Raw genomic sequence first — 18266 nt, 5'->3', positions numbered from 1 at the left:
TGAGTATAATTGGGCCCAGCACTGTGGTGTAGTGGGTTAAGACTCTGCCTGCAGTGCCGACATCCCATATGGGTGCTGGTTCAAGTCCTGGCTGCTCCACTTCCGATCCAGCTTTCTGTTTATGGCCTGGAAAAGCAGAAGGTGGTCCAAGTGCTTGCGCCCCTGCTCCCACATGGGAGACCCAGAAGAAGCTCCTGGCTCCTGGCTTTGGATAGGTCCAGCTTTGGCCATTGTAGCCAGTTGGAGAGTGAACCAGCAGAGAGAAGACCTCTCTCTCTCTCTTTCTCTCTAACTCTACCTCTCAAATAAGTAAATAACATCTTTAAAAAAAAATGAGTATAATATTCCAAGACTATTTTGAGGGAAACGCCTACTTAGATACACTACCGCTGGTATTAAAAAAGAAATTCAAATGCCATATTTTAAAATCAGTGTACTTTATAGTAGAGAGAGAGATCTTTCATCCACTGACTTATTCCCCAAACGTCCACAATGGCCAGGTCTGGGACAGGTCAAAGCTGGGAACCAGGAACTCAGTCCAGGTCTCCCATATGGGTGACAGGGACTCAACCACTTGATTCACCTCCTGCTGCCTCCCTAGCTACACATTAGCGGGAAGCTGGAATCAGGAATAGAGCCAGGACTCAAAGCCAGACACTCAGATTGGGATGCGATATCATAGCCAGTGACTTAGCTGTAAGGCTTGCCCCTCATTTTCTATATATCAAAACATTTTTTGTCTTAAGTGTTCCTTTCATGAAAATGAATAAAAGCCAAATCCTTTACAGAAACTCCAGGGTCTTCCTCTTGGAAGACTTGCTGGCTTTGTGAGTCAACGCACTGATGTGACTCCTGCTACTTCACATAAATTTTCACTTCAAGCTCTGACTGCTACCACATTGCCCAATTCTTCTACTGTTCCGAATACTCTGAAGAGGCTTCCCAGAAACCCTTGTTTGGATCAGCAAAAACAGTTTGGTGTCATCAGATTTCACCATTTACTTCTGCAGTAGCTAAAGCACTAAACAAGCACGATGCTGGTGTCAGCCCTTGGGGCTCCTACCCTTAACCTCTCTCGCGCCAAGCCCATTCCCCGCTTCATTGTGATTCCCATCATAGGACTAGGTTGTGTTTATTTGCTAAAAGTTTAAACTTTGAAAGATATTTTTGTAACTGAAAGTTGCAAAATGCATTACGAAAGTACAAGGGGAAAAAAAATCCCAAAGGAAAGGCCAACGAAATCAGCAACAAGCGGGCGCAGGCCTTGTGGTGCAGGGTGCTTAGGCTGCCACGCTGCCACTTGCTGTCTGACATCCCGTATCAGAGTGTCAGTCTGAGTCCCCACTGTTCTGCTTCTGACCCCGCTTCCTGCTAATGTGCCTCAGAAGAAAAGGACAATGGTCCAAGTACTTGGGTACCTACCACCCGTGTGGAATGCAGTTCCTGGCTCCTGGCATCTGGCTTAGGTTTGGCCCAGGCCTGACTATTGCAACCATTTGGGGAGTAAACCAGGATTTTCTCTCTGTCTCTGTCTCTGTCTCTGTCTCTCTCTCTGACACACACACACACACACACACACACACCTCACTCCTCTCTCCATCATTCTGCCTCTCAAATAAAGAAAGAAAAATGAAAAGAAAAATCAGCAATGAGAACCACCCTCTAGTTGAGATATCCTATTAAGCACTCATGCTGCCTCATATTCAACTGATTCTCAAAACCTGATAGGATTTTAACCTTTCCCCTCGATTATTTATTTCTGTTATAATCTTATGAAAGAGCTTATTAAATACACTTGAAAATTCTATATGAAGTATAACCAGTAGGTCCAACTACTTTATTAGCTTTTTCCAGTCTTTATTACATTTAAAGAGAGAAAAGCAAACAGTCCTTACCCAGAAAGTGAAAAAGCAAACAGCTTTCTACCCAAATTGGGCTGTACTCTGAACAAGAGAAATCACTCTTTTATTCAAGTGCAAATCCTTCTGAAGCTTTCATTCTGCTTTCCCAGCCTGCTCTCTCCAGCCGCATAAAAGATGAGATGCAGGAAGAAAAGAAAACTAGGTTGGGGCCAAAAAGCGATACTGTCCACATGCAAACTCACGCTAAGAGCAGCCAGGCTCTGCGCCTTCTTGCCACAGTCCCTCGCCAAGAAGAGGAGGTGCAGTTCTATACCATGTCCAGTCCTGTCTAAAACAGCAAGTTCTCATGTGAAACCAAGGGAAGGCTAAGTTTACTAGACACACAGACACACACGCACACACTCCGGTCCTGACACATAGCCTGCAGGATTCTCATGGTCATCTTTTAGCTCTAAACTGGATGAAATGAGGCAGGATCAAGCAAGTGAGTGGAAAGACCCTCACAGGTCTCTTAAGATGCTTCTAGGGGTCAGCATTGTGGTGTAACAGGTTAATGTCGAGCTGGTATCCCATATGGATGCTGGTTCACATCCTGGCTGCTACACTTCCAATGCAGCTACCTGCTAATGGCCTGGGAAAAGCAACAGAGGATAGCGCAAGGCTTAGGTCCCTGCAGCCAGGTAGGAGACCCAGATGAAGCTCCTGCCTTCCTCCTGGCTTTGGTCTGGTCCAGCTCTGGCTTTCGTGACCATTTGGAGAGTAACCAGCAGATGGAAGCTCTCTCCCTCTATCTCGTCTACTTTCTCTCCCTGTAACCCTGTCTTTCAAGTCAATAAGTAAATAAAATAATAAATCTCTTAAAAAAAAAAAGATACTCTGGAAAAAGAGAATGGCAGAGGCATAGCAGCAGCAAAGCAAAATTTACTTTACTTATTTTACCCCATTGAAAACCAAGGCAAGATCTTTCCCCCTCAAAAACCAGATCTGCTATAGACTTTCAGAATGTCTGGCAGCCGGACAGCCTACATGGGAGGGTGTCAGGTAACCTTATAATCCCAGCAATCTGCTCAGGCCAGCAGTGAACCACACAATTGAAAAAGTTCACCGCCTCCAAATCAGACTCTGCTGGGATCCAAAGGCTATTCTTGAGGGGTTTTACTCAGATGTCGTTATAACTCCCATCTTATTTTTAATACTGTTTTTTTGGATTTTGCCCCACACACAATTCCCAACTCACACAGGGACCATGCACAACGTCCAGATGTATAAAATGCAAAAATACTTCCCTTCTACTTGGAGATTCCAAGATAAACACCACACAAAGCACATGTGACTAAACTCAGAGAGCTCATTCCAAATTAAATACTGCATCATGTGCACACTGTAGGGCTTAAACAACAAAACCCCACAAATATTCTACACGGTTCATAAGCCAGGCTTTGGGCAAGCACATGACCATGTTGTAAGAAAGAAACATGAATTGGAGAGTAAAGGTAAAGGGTGAGAAAAGTCTCCATCAGGACTTTTCCCAGAAAACTGGAGCTTTTCTCAGTGGGCGTCTGTATAACATGGGACACAGATGAAAGAGTATTTCTCTATTTGTTTGGGTTTTTTCTGCTGATGACCCTTGGTTTAAAAACTGTCCAGCAAATGGGGAAACTCTACAAAGATTTCAAAATCCCCAGCAAAGCCAAGCACAAACATCATTAAACACAGACGCACACGCACACTGAGGTAGTGAATACTGAGCTGTCTGGCTGGGCAGACCAGACAGAATCCTGTTGACCGGCAAGCTGGGCTCTGGACAGAGTACCTGGAACTGCAACAGGCAGAGAAGCAGGACAGTCAAGGCCACGTGAAAAGACGTCTGCATTATTGTCTGATTGTGTTTCAAAAGTTAAAGAAAAAATTAATGGATGAGTTAATAAAGTACAAAGGTAGCAGACATAGAGATGGCTTAGCTAACTTGGTGAGCTCAGTTTTTTTTTTTCCTACAACTTAACTTAAAAGCGTTTAAGCAATTCAGATTGGAAAATGTTTCCTTAAGGCAATATCTTGACTTTTTAAAATTATGTAACATTTGAAAAACACAAAACTATACAGGTTGTGAAGCATAATTATAGAATATATACCTATGAACCTGCCATCCCGCTTACAGAGTAGAATATTTCCAGTCTGCTGTGGACTAAATGTTTGTCTCCCTTTAAAATCGTATGTTGAAACTCTAATCCCTAGTGTGATGGCATCTTATCTTGGAGACTTTGAGATCAGGGTTTCGAGGGTGGAGGAACCTCTGTGATAGGAACAGCCATGCGAGGCCGTAACAAGGAAAGGGCCCTCACTACCCAACCTCGCTGGCACCCTGATCTCCAGACATCAGCCTTTGTTTTGTGTAAGCCACCCGCTCTATGATAATCTGTTACAGCAGCCCAAACTAAGAGACACTCCATGAACATACACACAGACCTCTCTGTAACCCCATCCTCTTCCCCCTCTCTCAGTAGTCATCACTATTCTGAACTGTGCATTTATTTCCTTCTTGCCTTTTCCCAAAAAATAATTTTACCACAGCTATTGGAGCTTTCTTTTTCTAATTTATTTGAGAGGCAGGGAAGGTAGAGAGAGGGCACTCCCATCCACCAGCTCTCTCCCTAAATGTGTCTGCCTGTATATCGTCTCCCCTCAAATTTAAGTACCTCTAGATGAGGAATTATGGGGGCAGGCATTTGGAGCAGTGGTTAAGTTGCCATTTGGAACTCTGACATCCATACTGGAATGCCGGGTTGGAGTCCTGGCTACCTCTGATCCAGCTTCCTGCTAAACCTGGGAGGAAGCAGATGATGGCTCAAGTTGTTGGGTCCCTACAATGCACACAGGAAACCCATAGGAGTTTCAGCCTACTAGCTTCAATCTGGCCCAGCCCCAGCTATTTGCAGCCATTTGGGGAGAGAACCAGCAGATCAATCAATCAATCTCTCTCTCTCTCTCTCTCTCTCTCTCTCTCTCTCATAAAATAAAAAGAACTTTTAAAGACTACTTCTTAAAACCTATATTTTTAAAAAACTTTAAAAAAAACAAGTAATTATCTTGGGCTAATTTCCCAGGACCCAGCTTAGTGCAAAGTGTCACATCAATATTTTGCCAACTAATCTCTCAAAATAAGAGTCCAGATGCCTTAAATGTTTATAGTCAGTCAGTCAACAATTATTGCTCTTTTGATCACTGCTTTTCTTCATAACAGACCTGTTCCTTACTCCAAGTCCAAGTTTACCAATTATCTCCTAAGACTTTTAATCAACATAACAGTCACTCTATCACCTCACCACACACTAGCTGAAAACCTTAGGTGGCACTGAAGTTGTCAGATGACAAGAGTTGCTCAAGAATCACACAGCTGACTCCTCAGCCTCCGTGGGCACCTTATCACACATGAAAGTTTTGATTACTACTACTCAAACTTAACTACAGATGCCAGTTTCACACTGAGACAGCAATTATTTTCCACTCAAGGACAGCACTGTCTACAGGGCAAACTCAACACAAGCTAACCTGCTATCACACAGCAAGGAGTTTCACAATCAGCTCAACATACGTCTACATTACATAGCAAATACAAGTCTCTCGGGGACTGTGTTCTACAGGAGAGGCCTACACCCTCAGCGAGGTCACAATGATGCAACAAGCTCGTGATTACAAACGAGTCCATCAGCCTGAAGGAGAAAAACTGACATTTAGTGCGCTTCAGATTCCAAATCAAGCTGTATGACCTCCCCCGAAGTTCTAGTGTTAGAAAACTTCTCTGACTCATCTCTTCATTCTGCTCAAAGCACAAGATTAATATGAAGAAGATCTAAAACATCTTTCTAGGTGTGGAGAAGAGTCAGGAGAGAAAGTGCTGGAAGCATTTATGGCAATCACAAAGCAACAACCTAGCAGGGTGGGAACCTTTTTTCTGCCAAGGGCCATTTGGATATTTATGGCATCATTCATGGGTCATACAAAATTATCAACTTAAAAATCAGAGCCTGCTATAGATTTATTGAATTTCGAGTCCCACCATGTTTTAATAGTTACAGTTTAGGGCACAAAATTTAGGGTACTGTTCACATAAACAAGTGCTATCAATAGTCTGGAATTAGTTTTTATGTTGTAAAAAAAGAAAAAGAAAATTTTAGTGAGAAAGCACCATGGCGCATGCCAGCCTTCTTTACAAAATCCACACCTTTTCACATGTGCCAGCTGACGACCCTTGGCCAGGGATCCACACTGACTGACAGGCCACCCCAGGACAGGCCTTGAGAGACAGACTTCTTTTTGGAAGGCTATTGGTGCTCTATTCCAAACCCCTATTACAAAAACAAAAACAAAATCACTCATCTGTGCCTATAATTTGCCAGATATGATCCAGTCTTAAATTCACCTCAATTGGCATTATAGATTTCCTCACTTTACCACTGCATTTTGGTATCAAGCTGAAGGTATGATACAAGGACTAAGAATGTTCTCAAATGTAATAATACTGGGAGAGACTAGCCGACAGGTGGGCATGTGTGTCATTACATATTCAAAAAAGCAGTGTGCCTGCTCAGTTACTGCTGAGGAAATACATCCATTTGTGCTGTGCCAAAACCATGGTCCATTTTCTCTACCTACCTTACCCTTCCATGTAAAGGTGAATTTTTGTTGCCAATGGGTTACTATCACAACACCTAAGGTAAAAGAATGCCAAAAGCTTACAGCAGTAAGACACTGATCAATTATGAAGGCATTTCTCTATAATGCTGACGTGACTAAGGTAGAGCTATTGTCATCCCTGTTAGAATCAGTTGGTCTTTTTTTGTGTGCTCCTATTTTTTAGCTATTTCTCTTACAGTATATTTTGCCTAAGGTACAAAAGGAAGAAACAACTATTCTTTTCCCACTATTCCAATTCCTATTATCTCTCTTCTGGCTTATAACTGGGATAACACAAAAACAGTAGGAAGAAAGGATGTGAAGAGGTAAGGGGCCATATTTTACCCTTAGTAGTGTACTTCTTCCTGGATCCCTATAATTATATTACACAGGGATTTAGGGCACAACTTTGTGTTTTAATATAAGATAATTATTATCCCCTTAAAGGAAAATCAACTAATACACACTGAAACAACTCTAAACTACTGTATCTCATTATTTGTAAATATTGCCCACTTCATAGAACACCATCAAGAAGGTAAAAAGAGAATGGAGAAAATATTTGAAAATCAAATATCTGGTAAGGGATCTAGAATACATACTGAGCTCTTACAACACCAAAATAACAAGAAAACCCAGTCAAATATGGGAACAAAATTTAAATAGACATTTCTCCAAAGAAGAAATACAAATGGCCAATAAGCACTTGAAAAGATTCTCAACATCATTAGCCATTAGGGAAATACAAATAAAAATCTCAGTGAGATAACCACTTCACCCACAACTAAGATGGTCACAATTTTTAAGAAAATACAAAAACAACTTAGCAAAGATGTAGAAAAACTAGGATCCTAATTCATGGCTGATGGGAATGTAAAATGTCACTTTGGAAAACAATTTAGAAGTTCCCAAAATGCTAAATTCACAGTTAAATGTATGATTCAGCAACTCCGCTCCTAAATATACAACTAAGAACATGAAAGCAAATGTCCACACAAAAACTTGTGCCTCGATGCTCATAATTTTATTGTTCATAATAGTCAAAAAGTGAAAATAGGGCCGGCGCCGCGGCTCACTAGGCTAATCCTCCGCCTTGCGGCGCCGGCACACCGGGTTCTAGTCCCGGTAGGGGCGCCGGATTCTGTCCCGGTTGCCCCTCTTCCAGGCCAGCCCTCTGCTGTGGCCAGGGAGTGCAGTGGAGGATGGCCCAGGTGCTTGGGCCCTGCACCCCATGGGAGACCAGGAAAAGCACCTGGCTCCTGGCTCCTGCCATCGGATCAGCGCGGTGCGCCGGCCGCAGCGCGCCGGCCGCGGCGGCCATTGGAGGGTGAACCAACGGCAAAGGAAGACCTTTCTCTCTGTCTCTCTCTCTCACTGTCCACTCTGCCTGTCAAAAAAAAAAAAAAAAAAAAAAAAAGTGAAAATAAATCAAATGTCCATCAACTGATGAACAGATAAACAATATAAGGTATATTCAAACAATGGCAAATTATTTGGCCACAAAAAGAAATGAAGTACTGATAACATGCTATAACATGAATCAACTTTGAAATCATTACGCTGAGTGAAAGAAGCCAGTCACAAAACAGCATGTACTATATGAATCCATTTTCATGAAATTTCCTGAATAAGCAAAACTATAAGACAGAAAATAGTAGTTGCCAGGGGCTGGAAATGAAGGGGAGTTGGAAATGGAAAGTGACTGCTTTTGGGTTCTGGGTTTCTTTAAGAGGTAAGGAAAACATTTTGGAGTTAGTGGTAATGGTTGCACAATCTGTAAATATGCTTTTAAAAATTCTGAAGTATATAGAGGGGTGAATTGTATGACATGTGAATTCTATCTCAATATAACTGTTTGAAAAAAAATCCTTCTAAAGGCTTTTTGGAATAGTTCTTTATACAACAGCAAGCATTTTTAAGAACTGAAATAATTCTTGAATCAAAGTTCTGGCATTCAATAAATACATTCTGGTCTCCTGACACTAACCTCTAGTGTGGTAGAATTCAGCTACAAGAAAACTCCTCTCCACCCATTTTTACTCCTCTGCTTGACCTCAACTAAGCTCCAACATTCAGCCTTGCAAGATGAAGTCTGTGGCAGGTCCCACCTCCTGAAGTAGTAAATAATACAAGTCATCGGTCCCTACCACTTTATAAATAACAAGACTTCAGCTGCACTCTTTATGTAAGAAGCAGCAATAGAATCTATGCTAACATTTAAAAGAGTTGTCCCTGCAGAATTGGCACTACAAATCCATCTCCATCTTAGGCCTAATGTATCTACTGGTTACGCTTGAAGACACACTGTAAACTTACACTTCAACATAAGTGCCTATAATTTCTAATATAAGTAAAAAGTATTAAAGGAAGATCTTTCTGGTACATCCAAAAATTGACCCTCTCGGAAGGGATTCCTATACAAAGCTATCTTCTACCAACTACAGTACAACTAGTCAAATTCATTCATCCCAACAAAATTTACTGAGTACTACCAAACACTGAAATTGCATAAATGAAGCAGACTCCATCATAACAGAATTCACCATTACAGAACAACACAGAATGCTTGTGAACAGGCTATCGGAGTGATACACGGAATGCAGGAGGAAGGACAGTGCTATCAGGAAAGGTTTCAGAGTCAGAAACCTGAATTCTGTAAGATCTGGGAGGGCTGTAAAGTACAATCAGGAGAGCCCTGCTGAGGTGCTCCATGTGACCCCACCTTTCATTCAACACACTAATGTGTACACACATGGACTGTTACTACTACAAGTACTACTACCACCACCATCCCATTAACAAGAGCCAAGGTAGTAAACTACATGCTCCAGATTCCTGTATAATGCATACTTGGTCTCTAAGAGTTAATTTTCAAAGAATGTCAGTAAGAACTTTTGTTTTAATTCCAGGAAAAATCTCATCTACATGAAATAAAATTATCCTTCCCCATATTATTTAACACATTCTACAAAGAAAATGAGTCGAGATTTTAAGTTTAGGTTTCTTTTTTAGACTGAGAGACAGACACAGAGATCCCATCTACTGGTTCACTCTCCAAATGCCCCAGCAGCCAGGTGTGGGCCAGGCTAAACCTGACATCTGGGAACTCCATCCAGGTCTCCCACATGGGTAGCAGGAATCCAATGCCTATCGCCATCATGCTGCTTCCCCAGGTCATTAGCAGGAATCAGGAGCAGAGCCAGGACTCACACCCAGGCACTGGGACATAGAATGCAGGTGTCCTAACTGAAATCTTAGCCTACATCTAAATTCAAATTCACCTATAATTGCTTGGCAGTCAGGAACAGCATCACGATAACCATAGTGTCCTGGGCCAGAATTCCTGACCTCCACTACTTGACAAGTGCCAAGTAAGTGACTGAAGGAAGGACTGAACCGACGGTGAGCAACAAATGCACCAGGCTCCACTTTCCTGCAGTAACTACTGACGGCATTTGACTACTTCCCTCACCATGGGCCTGGTATGCCTTTTCTGTTTATAATATTTCTTCTCTCTCTTCATCTGCTTGTTTCCTTTCTCTCTATTTGAAACCTGCCTTAGGACTGCCACCTGCTGTCCTCCTTGGCAACCACTTTGCTGAGCAGGCCATGTTGATCATGGCAACTAGGTACTTGAGTTTTCTAATTAAAAAGCGCCACCTAGTGGTAAAAGTTCCCTTTATCCTGAGGGGACTAGAACACTTAAAAGTTAATTAAACTAATGAATTCCAGCTCTTTTTCTCTTGTTGCATCAGTTTGGTCATTTGGCAGCATTAGACACAATGAACTCTAGACCTCTGATATGAGTTAAACATTTAACAGTCAACATAGATCATCTTTAGACGTGTATCAACTTTGTCCCTTATCCTAAAGTAGATGAAGTGCATGAATTCAATTGTGACAGAATTAAAGATAAAATTCCATCAAGATCTTTCACTTCAGGAGTGGACATATGGTGCAACCGCTGAGATGCTGCTTGGGACACCTGCATCTATGTAAGTACCTAGGTCCCAGTTCTGGCTCTGCTCTGCAGTACAGGTTCCTACTAATGTGCACTCTGGGAGGCAGGCAGCAGGTGACAGCTCTAAATGCTTGTGTCGTTGAAACCAATGTGGTAGACCAGATTGAGTTCAAAGCTCCTGGCTTTGGCTTGGCCCAGCCCTAGCTGTCACAGGCACTTGGGAAGTGAAACAGATGTAGAATTCATTCTCATTCTCTCTCCCTCTCTCTCCCTCTCCATCTTTCCCTCTGTTGGTTAAGATGCTGGCCAGTGGCCCATATTAAAGTACCTGGTTTCCATGCCCAGCTATGGCTCCTGACCCCGACTTCCTGCTAGTGTAAACCCTGGGAGGCAGCAGGTGATAGATGACCCATGAAGGAGACCTGGATTGAGTTCCTGGCTCCCAGTTTCGGGTCTGCCCGGCCCTGGTTGTGACCTGCACAGCCCCAGCCATTGTGGGCATCTGGGAACTGAATGAGTGAGTGGATGGGAACTCTCTCCTTGTCTCTCTGACTCCCAAACAAATACATTTTCGAAATAGACAAGTGGAATTACATCAAGCTAAGAGGCTTCTGCACAGCAAAATGAAACACTCAACAAAGAAGCAACTGACAGAATGGGAGAAAAATACTTGCAAGCTATACATCTGATAAAAGATTAATATCCAGGATATGCTAGGACCTCAAGAAACTCAACAAAACAAACAATCCAGTTAACAAATGGGCTAAGGATATGAACAGGCATTTTTCAAAGGAGGAACTACAAATGGCCAATGACATATGAAAAGATGCTCAGGATCACTAGCCATCAGGGAAAAGCAAACAAAAACCACAGGGAAGTTTTACCTCACTCCAGTGAGAATGGTTATCACCCAAAAATCAAAAAATAATAAATGTTGGCAAGACATGGGGGAAAATGAACTCTAGTAATAGTGCTGATGAGAAAGTAAACTGGTGCAGCCATTGTGGAAGAGAGTAGGGAGATACCTCAGAAATCTGTAAATAGACCTATCATATGACCCAGCCATTCCACTCCTGAAAACTCACCCAAAGGAAATGCAATCAGCACATGAAAGAGTTATCTTTTATGTTTATAGCAGCTCAACTCACAATAGCTAAGATACGGAATGCATAAAGGGGGTGCCCAGGAGACACACTCTACCTAAGAGGAATGGACATTAACAGAGAGCAGTGAGGGAAGTCATGGCAGAGGTCCTCATCAGCAGGAGCAGTCACCCTCTTGAAGAGGGAAAAGAAGCACAAGGATGTCTGAGTCAGACCACAAGCAGCCTGCATCCCAGCTCTAACCTGGACCAAGAAAATATAATTCCCAACATTTTATGCTGGTGTAGACTGTTTTAATAACAAAATACACAGGCATTTGCACATGCACTCATTCTACCCTGCAAATAAATGTGCACACACACAAACACACACCACACACACACACGAAAGTTGTAGTTCTTTGTTTTCATTAAAAGGTGCCAAAGGAAAGTCTCACACAGACTAGATGATATGGGGAAAAAATACTTGCTTATACTACAATAAATGGGACTTGTTCAATAAATCAGCTACAATTGGGCACCTGTCGAAAAGAGAGTTCTAGAGGCAAGCACTGGATTGGAAAGAGGGCGCCAGAGAAGTGCATGTGTGACTGTGAAAACGAGATTTCTAGCTCTCCTGTGAGGACTCTGACTTTCCAGGTGTGTGGTGAAGTTTAGGAATTTGTTTGGGTTTTTTAAAATGCTTGTTACAAACTTTTTTTTTTAATATTTATTTATTTTACTTGAAAGTCAGAGTTACACAAAGAGAGCGGTCTTCCATCCACTGGTTCATTCCCCAGATGGCCACAATGCCCAGAGCTATGCCAATCCGAAGCCAGGAGCCAGGAGCTTCTTCCGGGTCTCCCACGTGGGTACAGGGACCCAAAGACTTGGGCCATCTTCTACTGCTTTCCCAGGACACAGCAGAGAGCTGGATAGGAAGTGGAGCAGCTGGGACTTGAACCGGTGCCCAAGTGAACCGCTACACCACAGCACCGGCCCCTGTTTGTTACAAACTTTCTAAGTGACTCTTACTACAGAAATTTGGGAAACACTGCTCCAGGAAAAACTGACAGAAACTCCTGAGTGGAGCAGACCTGCTCTCCTGTGGGCTCTTGGAGTTCCCCTGCCCTCCCTCTTACTCAACGCTCAACCAAACGGCAATGCTGCATTTCCCCGAAGTTATCACATCCCCATTCGCTTCTTCTCACCACAGGTTTTTCTTGGAATGACCTTCTCTCTTTATTCATTTGGTAAAGGTCATGTATAGCACCCTTACCCCTTCATTCTATTATGATTACTTGTTTATAGCTCACTTGGTTAATCCTCCTCCTGTGGTGCCAGCATCCCATATGGGCACCAGGTTCTAGTCCCAGCTGCTCCTCTTCCAGTCCAGCTCTCTGCTGTGGCCTGGGAAGGCAGTGGAGGATGGCCCAAGTGCTTGGGCCCTTGCATCCACGTGGGAGACCAGGAAGAAGCACCTGGCTCCTGGCTTCGGATCAACACAGCACCGGCCATAGTGGCCATTTGGGGAGTGAACCAATGGAAGGAAGACCTTTCTCTCTGTCTCTCTTCTTCTCACTGTCTAACTCTATCTGTCAAATAAATAAAAAAAATTTTAAAAAAAGATAACTTAAAAAAAATAAATTCAGTTGCTTTTTGTACCTAAAGTTAATACAACGTGTTTTTTTTTTTCCTTGTACTACTCTATGTTTTAACTTAAGGTATAAAAAGTAACTGAATTGCTTACATAGTAATTTATTTTACCCTTTTTAAAAAGATTTATTTTATTTATTTGAAAGGCAGAATGAAAGAGAAAGGGAGACACAGACAGAGATCTTTCATCTGCTGGTTCACTTCCCAAATGGCTTCATTGGTTGGTGCTGGGCAAGGCTGAGGCCAGGAGCCAGGAATGCCATCTGGGACTCCCATGTGGGTGTCAGGGGCCCAAGTACGTGGGCTATCTCCGGTGAATTAGCAGGAAGGTGGGTTGGAAGAAGAGCAGTCAGGACTGGAACGTGCACTTGGATATGGATGCCAGCACTGCAGGCAGCAGCGTCACTTGCTGCACCACAGCATCAGCCCCCGCCCCTCCAAAGGCATTTTTTTTTTTTTGACAGGCAGAGTGGACAGTGAGAGAGAGAGAGAGAGAGAGAGAAAGGTCTTCCTTTTGCCGTTGGTTCACCCTCCAATGGCCGCCGCGGCCAGCGTGCTGCAGCCGGCGTACCGCGCTGATCCAATGGCAGGAGCCAGGTACTTATCCTGGTCTCCCATGGGGTGCAGGGCCCAAGGACCTGGGCCATCCTCCACTGCACTCCCTGGCCACAGCAGAGAGCTGGCCTGGAAGAGGGGCAACCGGGACTGAATCCGACGCCCCGACCGGGACTAGAACCCAGTGTGCCGGCGCCGCAAGGCGGAGGATTAGCCTAGTGAGCCGCGGCGCCGGCCGATCCAAAGGCATTTTAAAACAAGATAGACATTCTTAAAAAGATAGTATCACATATATAACAATTAAAATTCTCAAATGCCCATATAATACAAACTAAATTCTTTTAAGTAAAATAATGGTTTCTACCTACTTGTTCCCAAGGAAATCTGTAAAATGGGAAAATAGCTTTATTTTCTGGAGTGTGGCTGGGACTATCCGAGTTGGCCCCAAGCTCTTGGTCTGCCAGTTCAGTAACAGCTGCTCAAGAAGCTAAACATTAGACTTTATAGGTGGTTGGCAGCAGGAGGGAAAACACTGGGAGCCTTGGCAGAACTGGCATCACCCTCTTGCAGGTAGCCCCTTGACAGCGTGAGCTCCTGTTGGGCAGGGAACCTCCTTGGGAAAGGTGGGACACACCCCTCATCAGACCAGCTTGCTTCCTAGACACACCCTCCCTGCAGCTTCCCTCCTGCTCAGGCCTGCTACTCAGCTGTCACCCTGGACTTGCTCTCGTCATCCCCGGGGATTGTCTGTCTCTCTCCACTGTTATGGTCCTCCTTTCCCTGGACTTCACGGCGCACCGCTCTCATGTCCTATTTCCCATCTGATGCAATAGATACTTTAACAGCTTCCTGAGGAAGGATGCATGGGAGACAGAATTTCTGACAGGAGACATGCTGGAAAGTATTTCTGTTCTATCCTCATAAGTGACTCAGGCTAGACACAGAAGCCTATGTGATCATTTTCCCTCAGAACTTGGAAGGCATTGCCCCTTGCCCACCAGCTTCCAATGTTACTTTGGAAAAGTCTGACACTCTGCTAATTCTGCTTCCTTTGTGACTGGACTGCACTCTCTGGAACTCTGAAACATCCTGGTAATGTGTCCTTTTGGTCTTCCCCATTCCTGGTGCTGAGCACTTCTCTAGAAACACAAATCCTTCCATTCTGGAAAGTGCTCCTATATTGTTTTGTTGACAATCCCTTCCCTCCTATTTTCTTTGGTTTGTCTCTCTGAACATCTAATTAGAAAGGAGTTGGGAAGGGGCAGGTGTTGTGGCATAGCAGGTAAAGCTACCGCCTGTGATCCCCTATGGCTGCTGCTCCATTTCCGATCCAGCTCTCTGCTAATGCCCCTGGGAAAGCAGTGGAAGATGGCCCAAGTCCTTGGGTTCCTGCACCCATGTGGGAGACCTGGAAAAAGCAGCTGGCTCCTAGCTTCCATCTGGTCCAGCCCTGGCTGTTGTGGCCATTTGGGGAGTGACCCAGTAGATAGAAGATTTCTCTCTCTCTCTCTCTCTCTCTCTCTCTCTCTCTCTCTGTAAATCTGTCTTTCAAATAAATAAATCTTAGGGAGAAAAAAAGGAGTTGGACATCCTGATGGATCCTCTACTATGTTTTAATATTTCTCTAATATTTTTGCATCTCTTTGACTTTTATTCTCCAGGGGATAGCCTCAATCTTACCTTCCAACCTATTATTTTTAAAACATCTGCCATCAAATTCTGTGAACTCTTTTCCCTGAATATCCCTTTTGCAATCTCTTACTCTTATCGCATGTAGAAATAACATTGTCTGATCTCACAGAGATAAGTATGGCAGGTCCTGTCCTAAGTGATCTCTATCCTCCATATTTGACCATCACAATCAGCCTACTGGCAGGTGTCATGATTCCTGTGTGAGTGCCTAACAGACCTCTCAAACTTAGTGTCTACAGGCCTGAACTCCTGATCCTCCCCCCAAAACACGCTCAGCCCAGAGTCCCCCACCCTTTGTCAATTGACAACAGTTCCATCTACCCAGTTCCAGAAGCCAAAATCCTAGTTTCCTCTTTTTGTTTCACATAACATATCCAAACCATAAGGAAATCCTGTTGGCTGAACTTCCAAAACATATACAAGATTTAATCATTCCTCACCACTTTCACTTTGGTTCAGTCACCATCATCTGTTGCCCAGGTAACCACAAAAGCCGAACAATTCTCCCTAGTTTACTCTTAACCCCAACAGTCTGCTCTCAACTTAGCAACATCAGAGAGAGCCTTTTATTTATTTGAAAAGCAGTATGACACAGAGAGAGTGAGAAACAGAGACAGAGAGATTATCCATCCACTGATTCACTCCCCAAATGGCCACAACAGCCAGAGCTGGACCAGGCTAAAGCCAGTCGCCAGGAACTCCATCCTAGTCTCCCACATTAGAGGCAGGAATCCAAGTGGTTAGACCATCATCTTCTGCCTCCCAGACACATTAGCAGGATGCTGAATCAGAAACAGAGGCAGGAATTGATCCCAGGCACTCCAGTAGGGATGCAGGTGTTTCAAGTGGCAACCAAACACACTGTACCACATCAGCCCTGGGGCAAACCTTTTCAAACTTCATTCAAGTCTGCTGTTGATGATGCCAATCCTAATGACCCTACTTCTGCACCTGCTCTCCTCACTACTCCATATCTCCTTTACACTGCTCTACCTTTTTGCTTCCTGCAGTAATTATTATTGTTTCTTGATATTTATTTATTTGAAAGGCAGAGGACAGAGAGAGAAGGAACAGGAGGAGGAGGAGGAGAGAGAGAGAGAATGTCTTCCATTCACAGGTTCACTCTCCATATGGCTGCAATGGCCAGGGCTCGGCCAAGCAGAAACCAGGAGCCAAGAACTTCCTTCAGGTCTGACACGTCGGGGGCAGGAGCCCAAGAATTTGGGCCGTCTTACACTGCTTTCTTAGCCACTTTGGTAGGGAGCAGAATTGGAAGTGAGGCAACCAGGACATGAAACACAACCCACATGGGATGCTTAACCCACTCTACTACAACATCGGCCCCCAACTATTACTTTTAATACGCACTCTCTATTTATTACCTCTCTTCTCACCCAGGCAAACAGGAATGCAAGCTGTACAAAAGAAGAGACCATCATCATTGTATGTGTCGCCAACAAACAGAAGAGTGACTAATGATAAATCTTCACTAAATGAATGAATGGATAACTACTTTACATGGGGGAGGTGGGGTCTAGAGAAATCATCATCTAAGGTCACACATCCAAAATTGTTAGAACCTGCGCTGGCCTGGCACCAAAGCCCAGACATTTAAGTTGGACTCCTCTTCATCCATGTCTGTGATTAAAATGAGGGAAATCCTCCAAAGACTTCCAAGTTGGGTTTTTGTTTTTCTCATCTGTATTTTAATAATTAAAAAAGACACATATTCCTGTGTGTGAAATCAGATGGAAAGTGTTATGTAAACAGGTGAGGCAGTGGAACACAATGGCATTTAACTCAACACAATCGCCAGCAGCTACCTAGGCAGGAAGAACACTGCCAGAGACACGTCCACCCAAGAATCCCCAGCCCCCTGCTGGGATGTGTACTGCTTCCTCCCACTTGGACTTGGCAGCACATGTCTCCGATGGTACATGGTCTGTGACCTTACCCAGGATCTGCCAAAGACTTACTTTAAACACATGCTATTACACATTTTAACCAGGCTACTGAAAAGTTTTTGGCTATTTCCTCTATTCCTATTCAAAAAGTCTGAATTATACATTCTCTTTAAATAAGAATTAGTGGGGAAAAAAGGTTCAGACTCCAAAAGAAGACATTACTTTTTCCTTTTGTATTGGCATGCTTAGAAAGTAAGGATTTTTACAAGTTGTAACTTCAGACAACACTAACAAAGAGAACCAGCCTTCTGTTGGTACAGTGTGTAATTTGATATCTATCCTATGTATTATGTAAGAAGGACACATTTCGCCCCTGAAGTCAAGAGGAAAGCTGGAAAGCCTTTTATGTGTCTTTGGCAGCAGGTCTGGTGGGCAGGACCACAGCTGCAGGCAAACAGGCCCCAGATGCTTATTTTCCTTCACACTCACTTACCTGATGTCATTTTCCTCCAGCAAAGATGACAGGAGCCAATGAAGCTAGAGGAATCCATTTTGAAAACATGGTGAGCTATTGCCAAAATAGAGGGAAAGCAAGCAGTAGGGAGTCTCTTCCCAAAGAATTCGCTCAGACCCTTTCTCTAAAATGCCACCATCTACTCATTCATTAAGCCAACCCAAGTCTATTCAATACACCTTACTGAGGTATTGCAGTAAACAGTTGCTTCTGCCTGACTGGAATATAATCTGCCTTTCTTCTGGAAACAGACCCCATTTCTTCTGGGATATCCCCAGGCCATGTGTTTGGGGAGGACAGCATCTCCCAAAACAAGGAATGGAGTGCCATGCTGGTCCAACAGGAGCAACAAATTCCCCAGCCACAG

At 43.6% G+C, this 18266-nt stretch overlaps 1 protein-coding gene and 1 long non-coding RNA gene across 35 annotated transcripts in view; one reads left to right on the top strand and one right to left on the bottom strand.

Moving 5' to 3' along the window:
* The window catches only part of RAD51B (RAD51 paralog B), a 657779-nt gene that overhangs the window by 548348 nt on the left and 91165 nt on the right, over positions 1-18266 (bottom strand). The window lies entirely within an intron of this gene.
* LOC138847197 (uncharacterized) lies at positions 10396-17149 on the top strand. Its single transcript, XR_011384872.2, has 2 exons — positions 10396-10531; positions 16880-17149. It is a non-coding gene; the product is annotated as an uncharacterized LOC138847197 (long non-coding RNA).

The sequence above is a fragment of the Oryctolagus cuniculus genome, chromosome 20 (assembly GCF_051225735.1).
Source record: "Oryctolagus cuniculus isolate XC-2025 breed Fujian yellow rabbit chromosome 20, ASM5122573v1, whole genome shotgun sequence".
Taxonomy (NCBI): Eukaryota; Metazoa; Chordata; class Mammalia; order Lagomorpha; family Leporidae; genus Oryctolagus; species Oryctolagus cuniculus.
This window is presented reverse-complemented; position numbering and strand designations above follow the sequence as displayed.